The 21,685-nt window shown below is 41.8% G+C and overlaps 1 long non-coding RNA gene and 1 pseudogene across 1 annotated transcript; both read right to left on the bottom strand.

Annotated features, from left to right (window-relative positions):
• Nucleotides 1-399: 399 nt before the first annotated feature.
• On the bottom strand, nt 400-4,559 carry LOC140587735 (chemerin-like receptor 1; annotated as a pseudogene).
• Nucleotides 4,560-15,337: 10,778 nt separating this feature from the next.
• LOC111838966 (uncharacterized) lies at nt 15,338-17,749 on the bottom strand. The gene is made up of 2 exons (XR_002837001.2): nt 17,467-17,749; nt 15,338-17,257 (listed from the first exon to the last, which is right to left on the bottom strand). It is a non-coding gene; the product is annotated as an uncharacterized lncRNA (long non-coding RNA).
• Nucleotides 17,750-21,685: the final 3,936 nt, after the last annotated feature.

Raw genomic sequence — 21,685 nt, 5'->3', positions numbered from 1 at the left:
AGCAGACTATCATGCATATGTACAGTATGTACTACCTTGACAGTAAAACACTACTGTTCAATGAAATTTAGTCAGTAAGTTATAGTATGTGGTATTGAACACAACCTTATGCAGAGAGCGAACATTGCAGAGCCTGCACAACACCTCAAACATTTTGAAAAGGCTTCCTTGAATGTCACATATTGATTATTGTTGGCTTTTGATGTTTATCTTCTTAGCTCAGCCTGATGGGGTAATATCAGTCCAATCGGTACCAATTTTCATTTTTAAGCTAATGAAGACGTTTCAAACATCAGCCTATAACAGTAAAACTATTGAAACAAATCTAAACAAATCATTTCACAAGGTGTCACAATCTGCCGAGCTGGGACCGGGGAAGCACAGACAGGACTCAAGCGATCAGGGAACATGAGGTTTAATGGAGGACAGAGGACAGGCAGAATCACACAACGACATTAGACTTCAATGACTGGGGAAACATACTTAAATGTGGACTTAAATACAAATGTCAGACTAAAACAGGCCAAATTTGGGCAGGGTTTGGGCATGGCTATTGGTCGTAGGACAGACAAATGACAGACTTTTTTATAGCTATTGATCAGCTCAGAGGACTGATTGGTTTGGCAAGTTGGTAGGGCTGGGCTGTCTGTATCTGCAGAAAAAAAATTTGACTGTAGGACCAACGGGTCAGGAGATATCGCACGAAATGTGTAGGGGGGCACTACAGCTCTGACTGACAGGCATGGGTCGGAGGGTCTGAGTGGTGGGTAGGAATAGGCATCCTCCTGCCAAATTTGGTAGGCCTAGGTCTTATGGTTTAGGCTGGGCATTCAGTTTTAGGGAAGAAAAATAATAAAAGGAAAAAATCTTAACAAAAACATTATGGTTCCATAGCACTATGTGCTTTGGACCCTTAACAATGATACACTGTTGTGGTTTTCTTCTCAACCAATCAGCAGTCAAGAGCCGCTTGTGTAGATCTTCAGATTCAGTCTTTATTGCAACCATGGAGTCACAACCAAGGCTGGACACCCTGCAGAAGTGTGTCTAATGCTGGCTTACACTGATTCTTATACCCTTTTCTTATCTCATCAGATTTTGTCACAGGGGATGCACTAAGCATCATCTCTCCTTGACTAGTCGCCACCATTGCATTCTTCCTTATGGGGTTTTAGGTATTCCCTGCTCCCATTTGATTGGCACTATTATTTCCTTCCTTGTCGAGTTAGGTATTCCCTGCCTCTGTGTGATCAAGCTGTCATTTCTTTTACTGCTTGGTCCCTCTAGTAAACATAACTGTGGCAAACCATCTCTACAAATTTTTTTTTATGTATATTAGCAATGAACTAGGTGATTCTCTTCAAAGACACTACGGAAATAAAGTTTCCTTACTCGGTTGGCTGAAAACTACTTATATTTTATGGCCTACATCATAACAATGTACTGCAGGGCTAACATAGGGTATGGATACATACTTGTATGGTTACACTGTGCTACAGTAAATAGCATGCATTAGCTAAAGGTTAGAAGGTCACATTCTCTATGGGTCTTTTATGTCACATTTTTGTTATACAGTGTTATATATCCCATATAAACTCAAAACACTTTTGTTCAAGGACACACAAAATATAACTTGTATATAACACAGGGAACTGCATTTAAAACAAAGTGGAAAGGCAAGCCAAATGCAGTAGCATGCCTTTAGGTGCAAACACAAAATCACTGATTCACCAACAAGTACGTGATGAACTATATTCTTTATAATGATGTATACCTCCGATAATATATTAAAAGATATCACTCTCAAAAAGCTGCACCATGCACTTTGTTCTAATTGGCTTAAATGAGCTTAATATGCAGTAGGATACATTCACTCCATAGCAAACTGGGTTACATATGACAACAATGCTTGGCAGAGCTGGACTGGGATTAATTATCGGCCCTGGACAATGGAGTCCCCCATCACTTTTACCAAGTGATAAATTTTGCTGACTGGGTTGGGGGGAGCATGGATTGGGGTCCCCCACATACCCCCTACATTATCCCACCAGGAAAATGCCTGGTATGCCAGCCGGTCAGTCCAGTTCTGATACTAGGAATAAATGCTCCATAATAAAGCTTAAATAGAGTGAATGTAGCCTGTGGATGAACTGAGTCATCAATGCCTCAGCATGGAGCATGGCTGCCCCCTGTAAATTTCATTTACCTCAGAGGTCACAACTTGAAACTGGGAATGACATCACACAGTTAATAGTGTTTCAAGACAGCAAGTTGGAAAGCATTTAGCGGTACCAGGAACCCATTTCAAAAAGCAAGATTTCTTGCTTACCTGGATAACTTGTCAGTTTTAATTTACCCCAGTTTAAATTGCCTTATCTTCATTCACTTAAATACGACAAGTTGTCCACTTAAGCAAGAAATCCTGCTTAATGAAACGGGCACCAGTTCTAGCCCGGTTAATTGTTAGCAATATCAATGGATAACACATTACGCTGTATTTTGTGCATAAAAACACCGTAGAAACAAGTCCACAGATAGTGGTTGGACAGTACTGTGTATACAACCGACTTAATGAGCCACAAATAAGACAAAAGTGCTAATAAACAGTATAAAACTACAGCTTTGACTTCTGTTGATAAAGAGTACAGCCATCTTGAATTCTGAGCTTGGGGTTGTGTAGATTCTTCTGAGTTCACAACTTGGAATTCTGACTTGAGAGGGCGTTCCAGTTGAAATTTCCAACTAGGAACTCGGAATTTACGTAACAGCTGGTTGTACGTCCTTCCTCCCCCACCCATTGTGTTCAGAGTTAGGGCTCTTGAACTTATGCTTGAAGTCTTTGCCCATGAAAACATACAGAATAAGGTTTGAAAAATTATTAGCACTGGCAATAGTGGTGCCCGATGTTAACCCAGCTTTTAAAAATTCAGTGTTATGGTGATTATGGTTTAGCTCCAGCAGGACAAATGTATGGTAGGGCAATCAGCAAATTAAGAATGCTGCTATCAGTGCAGACATGTGTCAGGGTCAGCCCCTGTGGTCCTACTGTGTCCCTTCCCCGTTTGGCCAGCAGGTGTTGCTGGTCATCCCGTCCATCATGTTGGTCTTTGTGTTTCCCCAGTTCTCTGTTAGCCTCATAGCTCAACACATTGAGCATCCAGTTGTTTATGAACCCTTCTGTCCTGTGTTCAAATCCCCCCTCCTCTGTTTTTGTATTTTGATCCCTTGTGTTTCATTTGAGTTTCTCTAGTTCTTGTGTCTGATTTAGTAGTTGGTTTTTGTTTTGTTCCTTGTGCCCCAGCTTGTGTCTTTACCTGTTTATAATCCCTTAGTGTTGGTTTCTATTTCCCTGTTTCCTTGGTTAGTTCTTAGTTTCCCTGTTTCCCTGTTTTGTTCCTTTGAGTTTATTAGTTTCACCTGTGCCCTATTTTCCTGGTCTCTGTTAATTAGTCTCACCTGTCCTGTGTTAGCCTTATTACCCAGTTTTGGTTTCTGTATTTAAGTCCCTGCTTCTGTTCTGTTCTCTAGTGGTTCGTTGATTGTTGTTGATTGTCTTACGGTTTTGAAGTTAGATCTGTCTTATGTTTACCTGCCCAGTTTATGTTTATTTGTGATTTGTAGTCTTAGTTTATTGCCTTTAGTTTTTGACCCCTCGTGGTCCTTTTTGGTTTTGTTGTGTTTGTAGTGTTTTCTGTTTATTTAATAAACCCCATTTTTTGTTCCTGGAAGCCCCCAGTAGGTCGTCCACCCTTTTTTGTGCACTATGCCTCGTTCTCGCGCCTGAGCCGCCCGGATCCATGGCAGACAGGACCTTGAATCGTTTGGACGACTTGGTCATTCTGCTGCTTCTAAGTTTACAAATGATGACAGCAAAAGAAACCCACACACATACTGACTGAGACAACAGCAGAGTGACTGGAGAACAGTTCATAATCAATGTAGCACACAGCTCTTCCTCCCTCGACTTTAGTTTTCCAGGAAATTGCTGAAGGAGAGATCAGGGCAATGGGCAATGGAAACAATCCAGGCCAAAGCAACCATGATAAATGCCTTCCAGATTTTGTGAGCAGATTGGAAACACCACAGACACACAATGGTCAATACTGATGAAGACCAGAAGGAAAATGTTGAGGAACATTACAAAGGAGGTGATCTTGCACATGGAGAGCCCAAAAATCTAGTTTTGGGTGGCCACATATTCACATGTTTTTATAGGGAGGAAAAGGCAGAAGAGGAAGTCGGAGATCGCCAGGCTGAGATACCAGGTCGTGTTGACGGTGTTGGTCATCTTGAGTCAAGCAATAGAGATGATAACACCATTCCCAAAACTCCCCAGTAAGCAGATGAAGGGTATTGACTATGATGACAGTTATGCAGGAAAGCTAATTCCTGCAGGATCTGTGGTGTGTATAAACAACATGATCCAATGTTGTGTTTTTATAGGGGTAATTTTCATAGTCATCAGAATAATTTTTCATCTCAAACTCCTCCATACTGCAGGAAATTTCCCTGGACTCCTGCTCCTGCTTCCCCACTCTGAAACCTCCACCTTGTGACATGCATCATGTGGCAATCTATTTGTAATCTTTTTTGTCATTGTTTTATTCAGCCATCCATCCATTGTCCAACCTGCTTATCCTACTGGGTGGTAGGGGGTCTGGAGCCTATCCTGGAAGCAACGGGCACGAGGCAGGGAACAACCCTGGATGGGGGGCCAGCTCATTGCAGGGTACACTCACACCACTCACTCACACATGCACACCTAAGGGCAATTTAGCAATTCCAATTAGCCTCAGCATGTCTTTGGACTGTGGGGGGAAACCAGAGTACCCAGAGGAAACCCCATGACGACACAGGGAGAACATGCAAACTCCACACACATGTGACCTAAGCAGAGAACCCAGGTCCCAGAGGTGTGAGGCAACAGTGCTAACCACTGCACCACCATGCCGCCCCATTCATTGTTTTATTTAAAACTGAAATTGAGTTTGTCTTCTCTCTTGATGTTACAGTGAGTACTCTTTAATTTACTTTAAAATATTGTAAAGTGGCTGATTGTCCTTTACAGCATAATGATTTATTTGGGAAGAGAGTCTTCACTTACTTACTCTCACTCGGTTTTTTAAGAAACAGCCCTTAAATGAATAAAACACAAATAAAACCACAAAAGGTTTTTAGGTATGTATCTGGTCTCTGAACACTGACTGCAGAGTTCAGTTGGCAGTGATGTAATGTATGGTCAGGTTCATGGGGTCATATTTCAGCTTGACACAGATCTGTAGTAGCAAAGTAAAATGTAAATACTTACATTTTTTTAAATATCTCCTTCAAAATGTCCCCTTTCATTTTTTTGTACAATTCTGGAATGGCAGTTTGGGAGATGTATGTTTTCTTTGCCAATTCATACTGTTTCTCAAAAGTTTGCAGCATATGTTTTACTACTGTTTTTTCAACTGTGTTAATGGCTGCATTTCTTTGGCTATATAGCGAATTATGGCATCTGTAAGTGTCCGCCGTTTCATGTGGTCACATTTATATTTGCATTGTCACGCAAAGGCGTCTGCAATAGACAACTATTTTGATGGAAGCGCACTTGTAATTGAAAGATTGCAGGTTCGAATCCCCGACCAGCAAGGCACCACTGAGGTACCCTGAGCAAGGTACCGTCCCCAAGCACTGCTCCCCGGGCACTGAATTAGCTGTCCCCTGCTATGTCACGAAAAGTCACATATGGGTTAAATGAAGAGGACACATTTCGTTGTTGCACACTGTGTGCTGTGGTGTGTTGACAATGACCACTGATCACCAAATTCTAATTCTAATTCAACTCCAACTGCAGTTTTTTGATCCCTCCTCTGAAAACTGGATGGGATAGTCATGTTTTAGATGCATTTTTGACACTGTGTTTAGTCAAAGTCGACATGCTGGCTCATTCATGTTAATTGGCTCCCCTCTCTCATTCAGCTTAAAGTCAAAATGTTCCCACACTGGAGGTGTAGAATGGAGCTTTGAAAACAAATCCATATGAACTTATTCTAATCTTCCAAACATTCTAGCTAGAATCATGCAGTAGTTGGGAAAAAAACATGTGTTAAAACACATGCCTATTCTACAGTAGTTATCTTCACCTGTCGCTGTCCACTTTGTGTGTGAAGGAACTGCCTGAACCGTGCCTGCTCCACAGAGTAGATATCTGCAATCCCACAGGACCCGTGGCAATAGAGCATGGCACAAGATACATTTTCACTTTTGAATGAAGGAGCTGGAGAATAGAAACGACTCACGGCATCCCGCAAAAAGAATTAAAATAATGAAACATTGCTGAAATGTTTCATTATCAAACTTTTGTTCATGTTGGTGAATGAAGAGGGCATCGGGTATGACAAATGCCCATTACAAATAAATGTTATTATTATTATTATTATTATTATTATTATTATTATTATTATTGTATGACAAGCTTTTCCAGGAGCGAGCGGGACAAGACATAAAAATTCTGTCCTGTGCAGAGATCAAACACAGAGAGCAGGCAAGAGAGCAGAAGCAGCCCGACTGGCTAAAATGTTGGTGGCATTCATTCTTATATAAACACATATGTAAACACGATTTTCCAATATCAAGGTTAGAAAAAGTATAGAGGTCATGCCTATATATCATTTGATGTCAGTATTGTAATTTTCATGACATTTCTAATTAATACTTACCTGCACAGTATCCAAGTTTTTCTAAGTTGAATTATGGATTATTTTGATTGGCCATCTCGAGTTGTGGCATAATCATCCTTCATCCAAGGAAGGAAAAGGCTGTCACCAGTAGTGATGTAGATGATGGGCTTGATACACCCACTTATGGCTGCAAGTGCATTGCTAACAGGTAAGACAACTGTCAAAATGGCAGAAATATCTGTAGTTGAGTGGTGCTGCCAGAGTGGGAGACATAGACAAGGCAGCCAGCACAGGCAGTGGCCAATGACTACAGCCTTTCTGATGCGATAATTCACAGATGACTTAATTCGGAAACTGTTCTTCCTCAAGACCAATAAGCAATAACAGATGGCTGCTGAAGCTACAGGAAGTATGATTCCAAAGAAGAATCGCATGTACAAAACAGTGCTTTTTCTCTTTAGCCCCTCTGAGGTTACCAGCCCGGTGGTTCCATACTCATAATTGTCCATGCACACCTCCCCATTCTTCCTGTGCTGAACTACCCTGTACAGCAGGGATGGACAGCTCAGGATAGCTGCAGCAAACCAAGACATCAGTAACATATTTTTTGACGCATTAAACCTGCAGCTAATACAAGAAAATCTGTTGAAGAACAGCTGCTCCAGGCTCATGAAGCTAAGAATGAAGGCCGTCAAATACATGGACATGAATGGCACAAATGAACTCAGCTTGCACAGTATCCACCCAAACCTCCAGGTGAAGTTGTCCCATGCAGAGACAATGTGAAACGGCAGGAACAGGCAGAAGATCAGGTCTGAGATGGCCATGCCCAAGAGCCAGATGGCAGCTTCATAATTCCCTATTCTGCAGAAAAGAGTGATGATGACCAGGATATTTAACGGTACTCCCAAGAGAATGGTGATGCTGTACATCCCTGTGTACATGTACATTAATATTTTTATTTCTTGTGCTTCTGTATATAATTTATCCAAAACACTAGATCCATTGTAGTCATAATCGAAGGTCTCGGTAAGGTTGGCCATGGTTTCCTTTCCCTAAAACAAAACAAAGTAACAAACTTATTATTTATTTAATTTAATTCATTGTCCAAAACCACAATGAACTTCATAGATGTGTTTAAATTGTGTTGTGTATAACAACAATAACAATAATAATATAAAAACACATACAATGCACATAATACATGGTAGGTACTTGCTGAGGTGAAATACAAGCAAAACAAGCTAGCAAATTTTGTTTATATGGCAGCATTGTCAGATGATGGGCTCTATTTTCCACCGGTGCAAAGAGCGATGCAAAGTAGTTTTGCTAGTTTCGTACCAGCGCATTGCTCATTTTCATGGCATGTGCACACGTTGTCAAAATACCAAATGATTTTGTGCCTGCTTTCCTCTCATAGGAGTGGTGTTTTTTTAAATGAGGCGTGGTCATTGTTGACAGTTTGCTATTTTAACGTAGTGAAGTGACATTGCGTTTTTGACCAACTAAAACCATGTCTAAAGTCACTGGTGCATTGTTAAAACTTATTTAAGGGGCGCATTTTAAAAAACATTACAAAGAAAGGTATGTGTTCTAGGTGCACTGATGGGTTTTATTTTATTTTATTTCATTTATATGTGTTTTATTATAGAGTACATCTGGTCCTTTCACGTGATCATACTATTTAGTGAAACACCAAAAGAAACATATGTATAAGTACCAGGGGCGCCGCTAGCAATTTTGGGCCCTATGACAAAATATGAGGTTGGGCCCCCCTACGGTAACTTATTATTAATAAAGCAGATCTCTGGGGGGCCCTAAAGGGCGTGGGCCCTTAGAATTGTCCCAACTTTCCCCCCCTTAGCGGCGCCCCTGATAAGTACATAATAAACTAAACATTAAAAAATCTTTCAATTTCTTTATCAGAATTAAGCATGTGCAGTAACTGAAAGGACATTTGTAGTGCCGAAAATGCAATTCAGAGATTTAGATAAGTCATGTTAAACATTACAATACAGCCATCAGAATAAGCTGGCATTTTATTTGAAAATACCTTAAAAACTGTAGGTTGTTTTTTTTGACGACTGCAGACCCAAAATTAAAATAAAAGACACACAGGATAATTAAGTTCCTGGTCGCAGTGCTCGTTCAGCAGCAAGCTTCTGTTTTCCCTGTCTTCTGACATCATACCACTTTCAGCGCTGCGTGGATGATCTGGTGATGCCAAGAAAACGAAGACTACCTCAATCCATGCCTGCTTCTCCTCAAAAGGCTTAGTTAGAACAGTGGTGCTCCCTTAGATGATGTACTCATGCATGAGCACATCCATTTAGTTGCGCGAAAGGCAAAATGGCTTGCTGGGCAAATGTGCCGTTGTTATAGCAATCCGTAATGTGGCATTCTGATTGGTTTATTGCTTGTTAAGCCTAAAACATGCCTCGGAATAATTAAGAGCGCTAGAACAACCTCTTTGTGCCTTGCTCTGGCCCAAAGTCTGTTTTTTTCTGTCGTCAAAATAGCGATGTTCAGGAGCTGACCCAGAATAACAAACAACTACACTGCTCAAAAAAATTAAAGGAACACTTTTTAATCAGAGTATAGCATCGAGTCAATTTAACTTCTGGGATATTGATCTAGTCCGTTAAGTAGCAATGGGGGTTGTTAATCGGTTTCAGCTGCTTTGGTGTTAAAGAAGTTAACAACAGGTGCACTAGAGGGGCAACAATGAGATGACCCCCAAAACAGGAGTGGTTTAACAGGTGGAGGCCACTGACATTTTTCCCTCCTCATCTTTTCTGAGTTTTTTTCACTAATTTTGTATTTGGCTACAGTCAGTGTCACTACTGGTAGCATGAGGTGATACCTGGACCCTACAGAGGTTGCACAGGTAGTCCAACTCCTCCAGGATGGTGCATCAATATGTGCCATTGCCAGAAGGTTTACTGTGTCTCCCAGCCCAGTCTCAAGGCCATGGAGGACATTCCAGGAGATAAGCAGTTACTCTAGGAGAGATGGACAGGGCCGTAGAAGGTCCTTAACCCATAAGTAGGACCAGTATCTGCTTCTTTGTGCAAGGAGGAACAGGAAGAGCACTGCCAGAGCCCTACAGAATGACCTCCAGCAGGCCACTGGTGTGCATGTCTCTGAGCAAACAATCAGAAACAGACTTCATGAGGGTGGCCTGAGGGCCCGACGTCCTTTAGTGGGCCCTGTGTTCACTGGCACCTGTGCTTTTCACAGATGAGAGCAGGTTCACCCTGAGCATATGTGACAGAAGTGAAAGGGTGTGGAGTAGCTGCGGAGAACATTATGCTTCCTGTGACATTGTTCAGCAAGACCATTTTGGTGGTGGGTCAGTGATGGTCTGGGGTGGCATATCCATGGAGGGACACACAGACCTCTACAGGCCAGACAACGACACCTTGACTGCCATTAGGTATCAGGATGAAATCCTTGGACCCATTGTCAGACCATATGCTTGTGGAGTGGGTCCTGGGTTCCTCCTGGTGCACGACTCATGTGACGAGAGTATGCAGGCAGTTCCTGGAGGACGATGGAATGGATACCGTTGACTGGCCCCCATGCTCGCCTGACCTAAATCCAATGGAACACCTCTGGGACATTATGTTTCAGTCCATACAACACCACCAGGTTGCACTTCAGACTGTCCAGGAGCTCAGTGATGCCCTGGTTCAGATCTGGGAGGAGATCCCCCAGGACACCATCCGTCGTCTCATTAGGAGCATACCCCCACATTATCAGGCATGCCTACAAACACGTGGGGGCCATACAAACTACTGAGTACGATTTTGAGTTGCTGCAATGAAATTTCGGCAAAATAGACCAACCTACCGGATCATTTTTTCACTTTGATTTTTGGGGTGTCTTTGAATTCAGCCCTCTGTAGGTTTATCATTTTCATTTCCATCAAACGATGTGGCATCCTTTCGTTCCTAACACATTACCCAGTCCATATCAGTATAGATATACAGCATGATTTTTTCCCCCATTGAGATCTGATGTGTTTTCAAAGCGTTCCTTTAATTTTTTTGAGCAGTGTATAAACACCTCTAACTGGAAAAAGGTACTCCTTTACCTAACCTAAATAAAAAGAAAATAAAAGCACACAAAACTTGTCTATCTTCCTAACTAGCCCTGAAACACTGAAAAAATTTATCAAGACAAAAATGCACCGTACTGCCTACTTCCCCAGCTACTCACAGTGGACACAATATTTACAGGCTATTTAAAAATCCAAAGTAACCAAATCCAAGAAGGGTTAAGTAAAATCAAAGGTCAAAGTGCAACAGGCGTCAAGCACAATAAGTAATCAGAATATATAGCAACACAACACATGTTGAGTTATTATTTCAGAAAAGGTATTACGTTATTGGCCACTTATTACATTATCAACTTTTATAACTTGCATTGGTTAAAATATGTATGATGTACAGCATATACTAAAAATACTGTTACGCCGATGCACAAGCGAACAAGCAGGAAGTGGGGAAGCAGACGAACGGAGCTCTAAATACGGGTAAATCGGGTTCATTTGGACGCACAGAAAACAGCACAGGACGAACGTCAATGACAGATCTGGGAAACAGAGGCAGACGTGGACTGATATACTAAACAGATCAAAACTAACATCAAACAGCCGGGAACAATCAGGGTAGTACACGTGGATAATGAGGGGGCGTGGTCCACACAAGGGCTGAATGGGTGATCATGACAGAACCCCCCCCCCCCCCCCCCAAAAGCCGCGCACTCTTGGCGCGCCCAAGGGAAGGGGCGGACGAGACCAGGGGAACAGGACCTGGAAGACAAAACAAGACCATCAAAGGGGCACTGGAAACAGGACTGAAACACAGAACAGGCACAGGGGCAAAAACCATGACATGACCTGACAAAGGACAGGAAACGCAGACAGACAAACCAGAAAAGGAGACACAGGGGGAACAGAACACGGAGGAACAAAAGGGCCTGGAACGAACAGAGGAGGCACAGAGGGACCAGGAGGGAACAAACCAGGAGGCAGGAAGGGAAAGGGCGGAGGAACAAGGGGAGACCGAGGGAACCCAGGCGGGCGAGGGAAGGCAGCCGCAGGGGCCACAGGAGGACGGGAGGCCGGAGCCGGGGGGGACCACACAGGGGACGAGGAGACAGACGGAGGGACCGACAGAGGAGACGAGGGGGGAGCAGGAGGGGACACTGGCACAGGCAAGCAGGAGAGGGAAGCCGCGGCAGGTGATGGCGCAGCCGGAGCCGGGGAAGGCACCGTCTGACGCCAATCCGAAGCAGGGGTACCCGGAGGTGGCCGACGAGGAGTCGCCGGGGGGACCGCAGGCGGGCAACGAGGCACCGGAGGGGGACCCGGAGGCGACAGCCGAGCTGGAGCCGCAGGATCCACAGGCAGCTACCGAGCCACAGCCAGGGGACGTACGGGCGAGCCAGGGGGCAGGGCAGGCGGGACCCGGTTCCTACGTCTATGTCCTCTCCCCTTCTGGGACACAGATAATCGGAGACCCGGTCAGGCTCCACCACGTTGGGGCGATGGTGGACCCAATAGGTAGATCCCCGAGTGGTCCCATTCGAGCTCCTCCTCCACCAAGGGAGGAGGAGCGATGGTAATACAGTCCGGGACCTCCTCGGGGACAGAGATTTCAGGGGTTAGTGTCGGGGCCTCGGGTGGAGCAGGAGGCGGAGGCCTAGGAGCCTCGGGCGGAGCAGAGACGGGCGGAGCCAGGACAGCGGGCGTAGGGACCTCAGGCAAGACCACTGCAGGCAGGCGGGCTGCGGGCGAGACAGACGGGACTAGCAGGCAGGCTGCAGGCAAGATGGGCCGAGCCAGCGAGATGGGCAGGACCTCAGGCATGAGCGGAGGCAGGGCCATAGCAAGCGCCTCGGGCGCAGCTGAAGGCAGACAGGGCAAGGCAGACAGGATGGGCAAGACGGGCATAGTGGCAGCAGCAGGCAGGACCGCGGGCAGAGCCTTTTCTTCTTTCGCCGGCCGGGACAGGTAGGTGGAGGCGGGGTTGCCTCTGTGCAGGCGAGCGGCTGGAGCCGCTTTTCTGTCACCGTGCCGACGAGCTGCTGAAGGTTGGAGCGCACTTCCGCCAGTGAGTGCACTTCGTTGAGTGGGGTAACCTCTTGTAGGAGGGTCCAACTCTGGTTGGCCAGGACCAATAAGCCGGGGTCTTCTCGGACCTCCGGCTGCTCGCTCACCTCGTGCAGCAGGAGTAGCCATGGGTCCTCTTCCTGCTGCAGTGATTCTTTCGTGAGATCGGTCATTCTGCTACGTTACGCGGAGCAGGCAAGCAGGAAAACAGGTGAGTAGAGCAAAGCGGACGGGTAAGCGGGGTTTATTGGCTGGACAGAAGGCACACTAGGCACAACAAGCACGAGACACGACGACATCAATGACCGATCTGGAAGATAGTGGCATACGTGGACTAATATACACAGGACAATTCAAAAGGAACAGGAAACAGGTGATGACAATCAGGGATTAACACGAGGTAACGAGGTGGGCGTGGCACACACGAGGATCGGACGGAGCTGGGCGTGACACCTAATATTTACATTAAAAAAAAAGATTTAAAAATAGTTTTTGAATAAACAAGTTTGAATAATGTAAGTACAAATCCTGATGTGCTATCACAAAAATAAATGAAGTCAAAAAAATTACTTTCTTACCTCAAATTTCTTTTTTCCTTACAAATCTGAGTGTGTTTGTTACAAGGTGCTCCTTCTTCACATGTAAAATAAGGACTAAACTTAGTATGTGCAGAGTGAGTTATGTGATTTATACCTCATTCCTGATTTGAGAAACAGACTTTGTTACAACTAACCCATGTTGCAATCATCCCTGGTCTCCCCTATTTAAGTGCTTCAGAAGCCTTTCATCCACAGTCATTAATGCCATTTCCTCTTGTAATGCCTCCTTTTTTCACCCTTTGTGGTCTGGTTTGTTTCCCTGCTCCTGTTTTGGTTCAACGGTTAGAACCCGACAAATGCATAATGCATTGATTTTTGCACTGTTTTACTTTACTGTCGCTCTAAGGCTAGGTCAAGTGTAGCATGTAAGGTGCACGAGAGGGTTTTTTTTTGCAAGTAGTGAATGGTTCGCCTCTACCTAGAGGATTTTTTTTTTCTTTGCATATACAGGTGATTCTCACAAACTGTATGAAAGTGACATCAAAATATAGTCAGCACAATTTGACAGATTTTTTAACCCCAGGGACAAAAACAGAGTGCAAACCTTGATTTTAGAAAAGCTCCATGGGAAAACATATTAATTCATTTTTATTTTCATGTCATAGTTTCATGATCCAGAATAACTCTCATTACCGATATGGTCAATAAACAAAGCAGACCACAGATTTAAAATATCTTTTTTGCTGAATTTACCCAAATGGCTACATTATATGAACAGCACAACGCATCAAAAGTAGTGTTTTATATAGTTTTTATATTACAGAGGTTATTTGAGCCCTTTTTTAACAAATAGTTTATAGAACACACGTGAAGCAGTTAAGAACATATTATAATAAATGAATTTCTTTGAAAAATAAAAATATTAAAATATCAGTTTATTTACATGCATAATGGTACTGAAAAATCCATTATGGAGGATGAGATTTTATGTTATGGTAATGTGAAAGATGTCATTTCACCTAATAGAATAGCTCATTAGGGTAAAAAGAACATAACTATTTCACATACTATTGTACATTGTATCCACCACCTACTGCTCAGCAACAATCTACATGTTAAGGACACCATTTCAAATATTATGTTTTTTGTTCATTTATGCAGGAATAAATTAGCATTTTAAAAAGTTTTATATCAGTTGGACAATGGTAGTTATAGAGGTTCAACTCTGATTTATTAATGTCATCATAATGTGTGCCACAAGTCATCTTACCCAAATGTCTCTTTGCCAAGCAGCAGTAATGTCTCTGTACAGCAATAACTAATAAACTGTAAAAATTAATGTATTACATACTATATTCATAAAGTACATAGTTAATAAATAGCAAATAATTTTTTTAAGTTAATATAATAATTTTTTGAAATAGTGATTAAAAGAACTACTAACTCTTCATTTATGATTATTTAGATCACATTACCGCAACACAACTTCTCATTACTGATATGAGCCTTACATGGTAATGAGAAATGAGTTATGGTAATGAGATGCTCTTAGCTAAGTTAGCAAATAACCTCTACCTCTGCTACATGTCTAAGTCTTTTATTACCTTTTCCATCACAAGAAAGTTATATATTTTTAAAAGTAAAGATTATCACCACATATTGGTAATGATAACTGACAGTAGGGAGATTCATTGTTATTTACAAAAATTTCATAAGGTGAGAGAAAATAGTGCAACTTGTGTGCATTTGAATCTTCTATCTCAAGTGATGCATTATGGGACTGTTTATCAAAGGACAGTGTAGTTTTAATAGACAGATGAAGCATGAAAATATAGTGCAGACATAATAATTTTCATTATAATACATTTTTTGTTAAATACCAAAAATATCGCTATCAATCATAAATATACACAATTTTATTTGACACTTCATTATGTTCTTTTTTCTATACAAACAGGACTTTTTAGAGAATTAAAAAGGACAATAGAATAATTGATCCAGACACATTTCGATAATGAGAATTCACCAGGATATTTTGTTTAATAATTACAAACATTATGCAAAATAGATTTTAAAACATTTATCCCTGTAGTACCATTCACTTCCTTTAGAGAAAATACAGTATCTGTCATGTACAGTACACAGGGAAGGGACCACAATATAGCATTTTTGCAGGTGAAACCCCACGTAGGGGAGTTTATTCAGGAAGACAGCACAAGCACAGAGGCATGGACAAGTCACAATGACCAGACTAGCGAGCACAGGCCTAGGGAGCATTTATATAAATGGGGAACACTGGCCCTAACACAAAACAGCTGGGAGTAATTAAGTAGAGGACAGAGCCATGTGATGACACTAATAATCCCCAGAACATATATTTAATTGCCATTCCCACAAGCCATCATAAAGAATTTTTGAAGGATTGACAGCATGGGTTGAATGTCCATAATACGTTCTCAGAACGTCCTTTAAATTTTCTCAGAATATCTAAAATGGTTCCTGATAATGTACTTAAAAAGTCCATAATAGGTCCACTAGACATCCTTAGGACCAGAACAGGCTGCAGGAGGGGCAGGGTGTGATATCATAAGTAATAATAATAAAATGTTTCTGTAAAATATAACTTGGACATGTTTACTAAAACTTCGTTAGAATCACCCATACAGCAAATAAGGGGCAGGCTGGAATAAGAAGTCCCTGGCCTGGATTATACTTAGCATATTTTTTTTCACTAGGGTAGGTCACTCGATCTGCTCTAACTTTGTACGTGAATGTCGGGCTAATTGCTGGACGACTGTAATTAACCTACTCCTGTGGGAGCACCGCATAGAGTGCACAGTTCCTGTGCTGTTTTTGAGGCTGTGTCCTGAGATTTTAATCCGGACAGCGTTACGGCACCTATTCATTTGAGGCAGGTATAACGCGCATACATCAATGGCAAATCTTTGGAATCGAGAAAAATTACACGATCCGGTGTTGTCCAAATTACAGAGTGATCCTGTGCGCGACGAGGCATATGTTTTACATTTTCCACCAAAACGCACACTTAACATTCCATCAAACATCGATATTATTCACATTAGGCGAAAACAAAGGGCATATATTTGTTTCCGCATTGATCCACACACTATACTCTTCTGGGGAAAAAAAATATTAATTTCATAATTTATGTGTTATAACCCTATAGCCTAAATATATGGGCTGGTGTTCAACTAGAAATAACAACAAAATGCAGCATTCTTTTTATTGGGAAGATAATTACTTGATATTTTCGCAAAAATTGTTCACAATGGTTTAATAGTATACGTATATGTTTGATGTCGAGCTCCATCAACAGTTGAAATAGAACGCGCCCACCGTGTAAACACAATGACGTGCTACAGCGTTGGTTTGTTGTTTGCTAAAATGATGGGCGCGTGAAAATTCTCAAATTTCACTTTACTAATCATAGCGAATACAGACGGATAAACGATTTCGGTAGACATTAAACACTAGACTCTAAAACCGTCTGTCCATGTTTAGCCAGTGGATCATTAACTTAAAATGCTATTTCAATTTCTTTCAGATGATATGAAGTAATAAATAAAAAAATATATAAAACCATGCATTACTGTCTATCAGGTTACTTCAACAAGTTACTGTACCAAAGGGATTCAAAATCAAAGATATTAATTTCCGCCTGGCACTAACCATTATTCCTTCAAAATACTAATTAAGCCATAGGAAGGTCTCCAATGAAAACTCTGCCTTCCCACATCATCGATACTCTAATCTCAACATTTATAACATTTGTAGTTCCTGTAAATCTTTATATTCGACGAATAGTAGTTTTTCCTTATAAAAAGGATACCAATGCCGTACATTGTATCCACCTCGTACGTACTGCATGGCATTTACACATCAAATGATGTCATGTCTGTGTAGCCCAGAGTGTCCTGAAAACAAAAACATAAATCATATGTGGCTAACTCATGTACGTACCATGTAATGAGCCTAAATGCTCAAAAATGCTCAAAAAGTGATAGGCTTCAATTGGGTTAGATAATTAAAGCCCCTTGTTTTCTCAACGCCTTCCCACGCCTACCTTCTGGTTGCGGCACACCGACATAGCTGTTTCCATTACATAATCTGAAAAGAAACTTACCTTCGATCAAATGCTATAAAACACCATAAAGCAAAAAAATCAGATTGTATTATCGTTGCAATAATTGGTATGCTTTCCAAAATCTAAAAATCAAGAGTTGTAGTGTTCCAAGCTGAATTTTCTCTGCGTTAAATGGGTGAGGGTAAAATGCGGACCGTTTACAAACAGCGGATTCCGTGTTTATAAACAGACGTGTCGCAAAAGACGCACGCCGCGTAGACAGATCACGCGGCATAGAAAGAAACCCATACGACGTTACCTAATCACGGGGTGCGTTCGAGGTGTGTCTGCAGCTGACGTTACGTGGAGCGTGATCTGCCGTCGGCAGCAGGGGTGGAGTATACGCTGGATGTAAACACTGGGGTATTCGAGGAGGTCAGGAAGGCGCAGCAGCTGCGCGTTCAGCCAGTGCAATTTTGTCATCCATATTACAGAGTACAATACGATTGTCCGAAATCCTTATTGTTGTTAATGTTTAACAATTATTTCATTGTTGGTTTTTTTGAAAAAAAAAAATTGAAAATATATAATTTGTTGAGCGTTCTCTAGTCGTGTATAATTTGCATTTGGACGTCCAGCTACCATGAACGTCACAGTTTGTGGGTGCCTGTTCTGGATGAGTAAAATAAATCGTAATAAATCAATAAATAAAAATGTTTCTTTCACCAATAAAGTGTATTCTTAAGTATTTTTGTAGATCTCATATCGAAACACTATCGAACTATATCTTCGTGTTGTCTGGTTTCATTTTCTCATATAAGTAAGGCTACTGTACACCTTGCAAACACTCATGTGAAATATCTACACTATTATAGAAACGTCACATTGGTTGGCACTGTATAAGTCATTATATCAGAATTAATACAAGAAAGAAAAAGAAAATTGTAAAGCAGATCTGTTACATTTACAGTTTTTCTCGATTGCTAAAACACTATAACCAATCTTTTGAACTAAAATTTCAAAACCATAATGCTATTTTTCAAAAAGCACACCCATTTCCCTGAACTATAAACACTATTCCCCTGCTTTAACACATGAGTCAAATTTGGTGAACTGTTACTGCAAAACTCTACACAGAAATCCCTACATTTTTCAGTGCTAACACCATGTGGTCATTTAGAAAGCACTAGCATTCAATAATGTTACAGTTTTTCTCGATTGCTTAAACACACTTTGCCCACAGACATCACACACAAGGCCTCAAAAACACACACACTACAACATAGTCTTACACATTGGTGCAATAAATTAAAAACAATATTGCCAAAACTGGCAACTTAAGTCAGCAGAGTTTAAGCTCAGTTAGCACACAATTAACCAAGTGGAAACACTAGGAGTCAAAATTTATCACACACCAATCAGAAACTTTGATGGATAGATAAAAGGGCCAAAGTCAGCTCATTCAGGTTTGAAACAATGGATCCAAAGAGATGCAAAGGAGGAGGTCGAGGAACAGGAGTAGAAGGAGGTCCAGGACATCAGGGAGGACGAGGTGGAGGAGGAGGTGGAGGAACATAATTGGCCATCTGGCTATTGTACATGTCCCTAGTCAGCGTGGAGGGAATGTCACTATGTGCGCAGCCATCAGCCAATGAGGGGGACACCACCGCCATGCCATTCTAGGACCCTATAACACTATGCTTCTCCTTGCTTTTCTTGATGGTCTAAGACAACATATGTTCCAGCTGGACTACAGGGAACCAGCACAGCCAGAGCAGCCTCACTACGTTGTTGTAGTGAGGCTGGATAACGTCAGCTTCCATCGCGCTGCTCTGGTTCATGACTGGTTTACCAATAACCCAAGGTTTTCTAACATCTTTCTGCCTGCATACTCTCCCTTTCTAAACCCGATAGAGGAGTTATTTTCGGCATGGCGGTGGAAAGTGTACGACAGAACCTTATGTCCGTGTTCACCTCCTCCAGGCCATGGAAGAAGCCTGCCTAGACATATCAGTAGATGCATGCCAGGGGTGGATCAGGCATGCATGAGGATTTTACCCCCGCTGCCTGGCTAGGGCCAATATAGCCTGTGATGTGGATGAGATTCTCTGGCCTGACCCAGACAAAAGACAGGATGCTGAGGTGGAATAATGTTTTTGGTGTGTGTTGTATATGTATAGTACATGAATAAAAATGTGTCACTGTATATACATTGGTTGCGTCTTTTGTGTTCATCATGTGAAAAGATTTTTGAGGAGAAGAACCACAAGCAACATAACTTGCCAGTTTTGGCAATATTGTTTTTAATTTATTGCACCAATGTGTAAGACTATGTTGTAGTGTGTGTGTTTTTGAGGCCTTGTGTGTGATGTCTGTGGGCAAAGTTTGGTTTTTCAGCAACAGTGAATGGTTTTGAGTGTAGAGCTTCATTTTGACCTGAAAATACGATGTTTGGGAAATTGGGTGAGACGTTATGGATTTGTGTTTACTGTTTTGAGAATACGAGGCATAGTTTCAAGAAGTGTGTTTAAGCAATCGAGAAAAACTGTAATGAGTTACTACCATTTACAAGTGGCAAAAGGGAGCCTTATTGTAAAGTGGCACTGGTTTATCTTTTCATTTTTCACAAATGACTGATGCATAAGTGGAAAATTGAAATACAAATGTTGTTATTTCATTTTATTTTTCATTTCCATTTTTGTCATTTCTGCAGGATCTTTGCACATAGATTTTGAAAACTAAATGGCTGCATTTTCATTTTGTCATTATAATTTTCTTCTTTTTTTTTTGCCTCCCACATATGTGTGCCTGGCGGTGGGGGGAGAAGGTGGTGATCTACTTATTGTGCTCGTAAAAGAAAACAATGTAAGCCCCGCCCCATTGTGACGTCCCCGACCCGGGTATACTACCCCGATACTGCCAATGAATGCTATCTATGGTATCCTTTCCCATCTCTGATCCCACTCTGCGCAAAAAACGCGCCAAGGAAAGGGCTCTGATTTCAGTTTATCTTCTCCATGTTAAACTAAATTCTCAAACTGGGTTTCTTTTGCATCTTTTCTGAATGATTAACAGGGACGATTTAACGCGGGTGAGGGTAAAATGCGGATTCCGCCGAACGTAAACAAAAGGAGGAGCTCAGCATTGCGGTGCAACTGCGCAGTCAGTACAATACGGATGTCCGAAATCGTATTGTTCTTAATGTTAACATTAATTTCATTGTTAATTTGTTAAACATGTGAAAATGTTCTATATATTATCTGTTGAGCGTTCTCTGGTCGAGGATAATCTGCATTTTCCCCCTCTCTTGTCCCGTCAGACAGATGTATCGGATGTCCATGGCTACCAACGTCACTGTTCATGGATGCCTGTTAATTCCTGACGAATAAAATAAATCATAATAAATCAATAAATAAATATGTCTTTCACCAAACATGTCAGTATTTTATTGTAATTCTGTATTTCTGTAGATCTCACATCCAAGCACCATTGAACTGTTTTGGTGTTATCTGATTAAATTTTCTCATATAAGTACAGCTATACTGTACAGCTTGAAAGCACTCCTGTGAAATATCTACGTAGAAACGTGGTTGCCACTCTACAAGACATTTTATCAGAATTAATACACTAAATAAATAAAAGAAAAAGGATATTGCAATTAAAGCATCTGTTATATTGAAACATGGAAGTGGCACGTAGAAATCCTGCCCCGGGACATGTGATATACAGTATTGCCGGAAAGCTGGCAATTTGTACTATACGGAAATGCATGGAAGTTCCCAGGGCAGGATTTCTAAATGTGCACTTCGCCCTGTACACTGCAACCATGTGGAAGCTGCCATCCATAATCTTCAACTAAAAGTCCACGGAAGTGGCACGTAGAAATCCTGCCCTGGGACATGTGATATACTGCCGGAAAGCTGGCAATTTGTACTATACGAAAATGCATGAAAGTGCCCGGGGCAGGATTTCTAAATGTGCATTTCGCCCTGTACACTGTAACCATGCATGGGGAAGCTGCCATCCATAATCTTCAACTAAAAGTCCACGGAAGTGGCACGTAGAAATCCTGCCCTGGGACATGTGATATACTGCCGGAAAGCTGGCAATTTGTACTATACGGAAATGCATGAAAGTGCCCGGGGCAGGATTTCTAAATGTGCATTTCGCCCTGTACACTGTAACCATGCATGGGGAAGCTGCCATCCATAATCTTCAACTAAAAGTCCACGGAAGTGGCATGTAGAAATCCTGCCCTGGGACATGTGATATACTGCCG

Source organism: Paramormyrops kingsleyae, chromosome 2 (genome assembly GCF_048594095.1).
Source record: "Paramormyrops kingsleyae isolate MSU_618 chromosome 2, PKINGS_0.4, whole genome shotgun sequence".
Taxonomy (NCBI): domain Eukaryota; kingdom Metazoa; phylum Chordata; class Actinopteri; order Osteoglossiformes; family Mormyridae; genus Paramormyrops; species Paramormyrops kingsleyae.
Note: the sequence above shows the minus strand (reverse complement) of the source record. Positions and strands in the feature narration are given on the sequence as shown.